Below are 6000 nucleotides of genomic sequence, written 5' to 3'. Positions count from 1 at the left end.
AGTGGGGACACCATTCATTACCCCATTTCACCCGGTCTCTCACCAGCCCCCAACCACCGCTTGCTCTAGCCACAGGAACTTCTTGCAGTTCCCTCAAACTGGCCAGGTGGTCTCCAGCCTCTCCAGCTCCAGGCCTTTTCGTTTCTTTTTTCTTTCTTTTTTTTTTTTTTTTTTTTTTGAGACAGGGTGTTGCTCTGTCACCCAGGCTGGAGTGCAGTGGCGTGATCACTGCTTATGCAGCCTTGACCTCCCAGGCTCAAGTGATCTTCCCGCCTCAGCCTCCCAGATAGCTGGGACTACAGGCGTGCCACCACACCCAGCTAATTATTTTATTTTTTGTAGAGATGGGGTTTCACCATGTTGCTCAGGCTGGTCTTGAACTCCTGGGCTCAAGCGATCCACCTGCCTTGGCCTCCCAAAGTGTTGGGATTAAAGGCATGAGCTACAGCACCCGGCCCCTCCAGGCCTTTGTCCATGACGTTTCTTTTGCCTAGAAATGTGTTTCTCCTCCTTTCCCTGGTCAGCTTGTACCCATCCCTCAACTCTCAGTGCAGACAGTAGACATGGCTTCCTCCGAGAAGCGCTCCCTCTTTCCTCTCACCTGCCCCCATGAAGGTGGGGTTACAAACCCCTCTCTGGACTCCCACTCAACAGGAAAGCTACTCTGCAGGGCCCATGGCTCAGCCCCAGATCCTAGCAGCACAGCCAGTACACAGCAGTGGCTCACTGTTTGCTCACTGAGGGGACCAGTGAACAACAAGGAATGGACACTCACAGTGGAGGGGCTCCAGGATGAGAGCCAGTGCAATCCCCTCCTCTCCCACTCCCTCTTCTGGCCACTCCAGATGCTGGGGAGCTGGAAGGGAGACTGAGAGGGGCAGGAACTGCCACTTTCACCCTGTCTGTGGCCTCCCCTTGGAAGTGCCTGCTCCACCCTCTGCTCCTCAGACTCTTTCTCACTTCTGCTCCAGAGCCCCTGCGGCTCACCTCTTCTTCACTCTCTATTTTCCTCTTCAAATTCCAGAGAGAGGAATCCAACAGCCGTGGCCTGGCACTGGCCGGCCCAGGAGATCATCATGCAATCGTCTTCAGCCAGCAGCCCGGGGCAGGTCCACACCCCAGGGTGATTCACTCAGAAATCCACTCATTCTTTCATCCCTGTGCCCGGCACTGTCCTAGGGGCAGGGGATCCAGCAGGGAAGAAACAGATGGGGCCCTGCCCTCCCAGGGCAGACAGTCCAGGGAGACTCTTCTCTCCTCCCCATGTTTATAGAAGCCTCAGACTTCCCACCTGGTAAAGATTTCTTCATTTCTCCTCTCCTCGCCACAAAACCCTTCTATGCAGCTGAGACACAGTTGGGGGCCCAAGAAGGAGGTCAACCACAAGGACCACATGAGGACCCTAAGACAATGACAACTACGGTTACCATGACAACACTCACTGTGGGCTGAGTCCTGCCTCAAGCCTGTTCCATCTGCTATCAGTGAATCCCTGCCATACCCTAGGAAGGTGCACATGGCTGTTATTCCCATTTCTGTGAAAGGGGAAAGCACAGTGAGGTTAATGTCACATCCTCAGGTCGCAGAGCTCAGGTTGGTAAACACTGGAGCCAGGTTTAGTCCAAGTCATCACACCCTGAAGGGAAGGGCTGAGCCACTGAGCCACTTGGTTTTTCCCACTCAGAAGGGCACATCCATTGGTTCATTGCCCTGCAATGATCCTGCACCATCAGAGGTGTAAGGCCTCCACTAAGCCTGCCTTCTGGACGGAAGAAGGTGTTGGGCAGGGCCTGCCTGGAAGAGGGGGACAATCACCACCCTTGCCTATCCAGCCCCTTAGGAGGAGAGACACTACCCTCCCCCAGCAGCCCAGCCTCAGTCTCAGGGACCTCTTTTCCTTCTCCACTGTTGCCAGTGGCACAGGGGCCAGTGCGGGGAGCTGTGCCCACTTTACCATCCCATGCTCAGGACACCAGCTCTATTTCCTGCATCCCACACCTCTGGCCTCTGGCTTCCCTGGCCCGTCTCTATCCTCTGCAGCCCCCATTGCAGCCAGGGTGGCCTCCTGTTCCCCAGCACTCCCTGTGGCCATGTGGGCTGCCCTCATCAGGCTCACCCCACTGCCGGGCCCGACAAGGCCATCCATGTGTCCCAGTTGGAAGCTAGTGATCAACTCAAAATAACTACTCCCCTCCACTCTGACACAACTGTCTTCCCCCAGAAGGACGACAGCTGCAAGGGATTAGAGCTGGGGATGGAAGGAGAGAACCCCTCACCCACAGCCCCAAGCCCACGGAGCTGGAGCAGGTGGCAGCGGCATGGGGTGAAGAGCCTGCGTCTAGGGCTGCCCTGTCTTCTGGAACAAGTTCCTCTCCCCCCGGAGCTGGAGAAGGTGAAAGAGGGGATCTGGAAGGTGCAGCCTCCCCTACCCTAGCACCCCAGCCTGGCCCATGTGTGGCTGGAACCTGCCCACCTCCAAGCCTGCGGCTGCAGCCTGGAAATCGATGGGAGGGAACCACGTGCTCCTGCTTACCCAAAAGCTGGCTGTCCCGAGACTGGGCCTCTTGATTTGCTCCACTTGGTTCTCCTTCCCCTCACAGCCTGGTGCCACACCTCCTAGTCCTTCCTCCACAAAGCCTTCCTCCACACCACCCCCCAAAATCCAGAATCACACAGTTCACCCACCCCCACACTCTCTCTAACCGTATTTCTAGAGGGGAACAGTTCCCTGGGTGAGGATGACACCCCTGTCCCTTTCCTGGGAAAGCTTGATCACTTTCTCCCTCCAGGTCACAAGGGTTTTCAGGGCAACATTTTCAGGCCATCTCCCAAGCACATATGAAGAGAGGTGGCATCAAAACAGACCTCCTCCTGGCAGGTAGCCCTTGACCTTCCTGCCTTTACTGAGCCTTTTTCCTCCCCCTCATCCTTCTAGCTTTAAGAACACATCAGCCGGGCGACGTGGCTTCTGCCTATAATCAAAGCCCTTTAGGAGGGCGAAGTAGGAGGATTGCTTGAGGCCAGGAGTTCAAGACCAACCTGGTCAACATAGCAAGACCTCATCTCTACAAAAAAATTTAAAAAACTTGGCCAAGTATGGTGGTGCGTGCCTGTAGTCCCAGCTACTCAGGAAGCTGAGGTGGGAGGATCGCTTGAGCCTAGGAGGTTAAGGCTGTAATGAGCTGTGATCGTGCCACTGCACTCTAGCCTGGGTGACAGAGCAAGACCCTGTCTCTAAAAAAGGAAAGCTTCACATTATATGCACTTTTGGTAAACCTCATATCCTTTTAGGAACTGAGATGAGATGCACATTAATAAATGAATAAATATTACCTGCTTTCTCCAGACTATGCCTTAATGTATCTTTTCCTGTCCTTGCCTCAAGGGCACTTGGGGTCTGAGGAGAAGGGGCAGGTACTGAGACGGGGCGACTGGGTGCTCCTCTAGGACCTGAGCCACTCAGGTTTTTGTGATCAGCTGCTACCTGAGGAACCACCTGAAACTTCATGGCTTAAAGCCACCACCATCGTATTTGCTCCCAATTCTCCCCTTTTATTTTTTTGAAACGGAGTTTCGCTCCTGTTGCCCAGGCTGGAGCGCAGTGGAGCAATCTCAGCTCACTGCAATCTCCGCCTCCGAGATTCAAGCAATTCTCCTGTCTCAGCCTCCCAACTAGCTGGGATTACAGGCGCACGCCACCATGCCCAGCTAATTTTTGTATTTCTAGTAGAGACAGGGTTTCGTCATGTTGGCCAGGCTGGTCTCAAACTCCTGACCTCAGGTGATCTGCCCACCTCGGCCTCCCCAAAGTGCTGGGATTACAGGTGTGAGCCACCACACCTGGCCTTGTTTGTTGTTGTTTTATTTATTTATTTATTTTTTTGAGACGGAGTCTCACTCTGTCACCCAGGTTGGAGTGCAGTGATGCAATCTCAGCTCACTGTAAACTTCTGCTGCCCAGGTTCAAGCGATTCTCCTGCCTCAGCCTCCTGAGTAGCTGGGATTACAGACGTGCACCACCACGCCCAGCTAATTTTTGTATATATGTATTTTTTAATAGAGATGAGGTTTCACCATGTTGGCCAGGCTGGTCTCGAACTCCTGATCTCAAGTGATCCACCCGCCTCGGCCTCCCAAAGTGCTGGGATTACAGGTGTGAGCCACCATGCCCAGTTCACTTTTGGCTGAACTCTCTGGGCAGTCCTTCTGCTGGGCTGGCTGGTGACCACCTGTGTACTTGTGTTCATGGATAGCTGAAGCCGGGCCTCCCTCTTCTTCTCCACATGCCTCTCCCTGTGGTCTCCTGACATGATCTCTAGGGTAAGTCTAAGGTAGCCAGACTTCTTTGTTTGTTTGTTTGTTGGTTTGTTTGTTTTAGACACAGGGTCTCACTCTGTCGTTTAGACTGGGGTGCAGTGGCACGATCATGGCTCGCTGCAGCTTCAACCTCCTAGGCTCAAGTGATCCTCCCACCTCAGCCTCCAAAGTAGTTGGGTCTACAGGCGCATGCCACCACACCTGGCTAATTTTTTTTTTTTTTTTTTGCTCTGTCGCCCAGGCTGGAGTGCAATGGCACGATCTCAGCTCACTGCAAGCTCTGCCTCCCGGGTTCATGCCATTCTCCTGCCTCAGCCTCCCGAGTAGCTGGGGCTATAGGCGCCTGCCACCATGCCCAGCTAATTTTTTGTATTTTTAGTGAAGACATGTTAGCCAGCATGGTCTCAATCTCCTGACCTCATGATCAGCCCGCCTCGGCTTCCCAAAGTGCTGGGATTACAGGCATGAGCCACTGCGCCCGGCCCTTTTTTTTTTTTTTTTTTTTTTGAGACAGAGTCTCATTCTGTCACCCAGGCTGGAGTACAGTGGAGCGATCTCAGCTCACTGCAACCTCTGCCTACTGTGTTTAAGCGATTCTCATTCCTCAGCTTCCAGAGAAGCTGGGCTCACAGGAGTGCACCACTACACCCGGCTAATTTTTGTAAAAAAAAATAGTAATTTTAAAAATTATTTATAGAGACAGGGGTCTCCCTATGTTGCCCAGGATGGTGTCAAACTCCTGGGCTCAAGTGATCCTCCGGCCTTGGCCTCCCACAGTGCTAGGATTACTGGTGCGAGCCACCATGCTCGGCCTATGCTAGCCAGACTTCTGATGTGGCTGCTCAGGGCTTCTGAGAACACAAAAGCAGGAGCTGTTAGGCCTCCTGACGGCTTAGGCTGGGACCTGGCACGGAATGTCACTTCTGCCACGTTCTGTAGTTAAGCATGTCATGGGGCCAGCCCAAGCTCAAGGGGAAATACATGAGGCAAGACATGAATACTAAGAGGCCACATTCATTGGGGGTCAACAAATTGACAGACTATAGTGACATACACAGAACTGAGTGGTGCATGAAAAATTCTAACAATGGTAATTTGGGGCCGTGGGAATAAGGGTACTTTGTGCTTTCCTATTTTTACATTTGAAAAAAGACAGGAAATAAAGGGGAGGCTGAAACAAGGCATCCAGCTCAGCGTCTGAGCAGAGCTGTCTCAGGCAGCTGTCACTGCAGGCCCCCTCGGTCCCTGAGGAATTAGGGCCTCCTGGGGCCCCAACATGGGAGAGGGCAGGGGAGCTGTCCCTGACTGTCAGGGCCTATCAGGGTGGCAAAGGGGCCCTTGTGCTGGGCCTGTCATTCACAACAGGCCTGATATGAGACATTGTGTCTGAGTGAGGTTACTCAGTGGCCAAGGCATCCTGTCAAAGCCAAAGAAGGTAATGTGCGTCACTCGTCACATAGGTCTCAACTCGGGCCCCATTCCTGAGGCTCAATGCCTATAATGCACCTTAAGTGTTATCTATTTATTTATTTATTTATTTTTGAGATAGAGTCTCACTCTGCCTCCCAGGCTGAAGTATAGTGGCACGATCTTGGCTCACTGAAACCTCCACCTCCCAGATTCAAGCGATTCTCCTGCCTCAGCCTTCCAAGTAGCTGGCATTACAGGCATGCGCCACCACGC

This window comes from Symphalangus syndactylus, chromosome 11 (assembly GCF_028878055.3).
Source record: "Symphalangus syndactylus isolate Jambi chromosome 11, NHGRI_mSymSyn1-v2.1_pri, whole genome shotgun sequence".
NCBI lineage: Eukaryota > Metazoa > Chordata > Mammalia > Primates > Hylobatidae > Symphalangus > Symphalangus syndactylus.
This window is presented reverse-complemented; position numbering follows the sequence as displayed.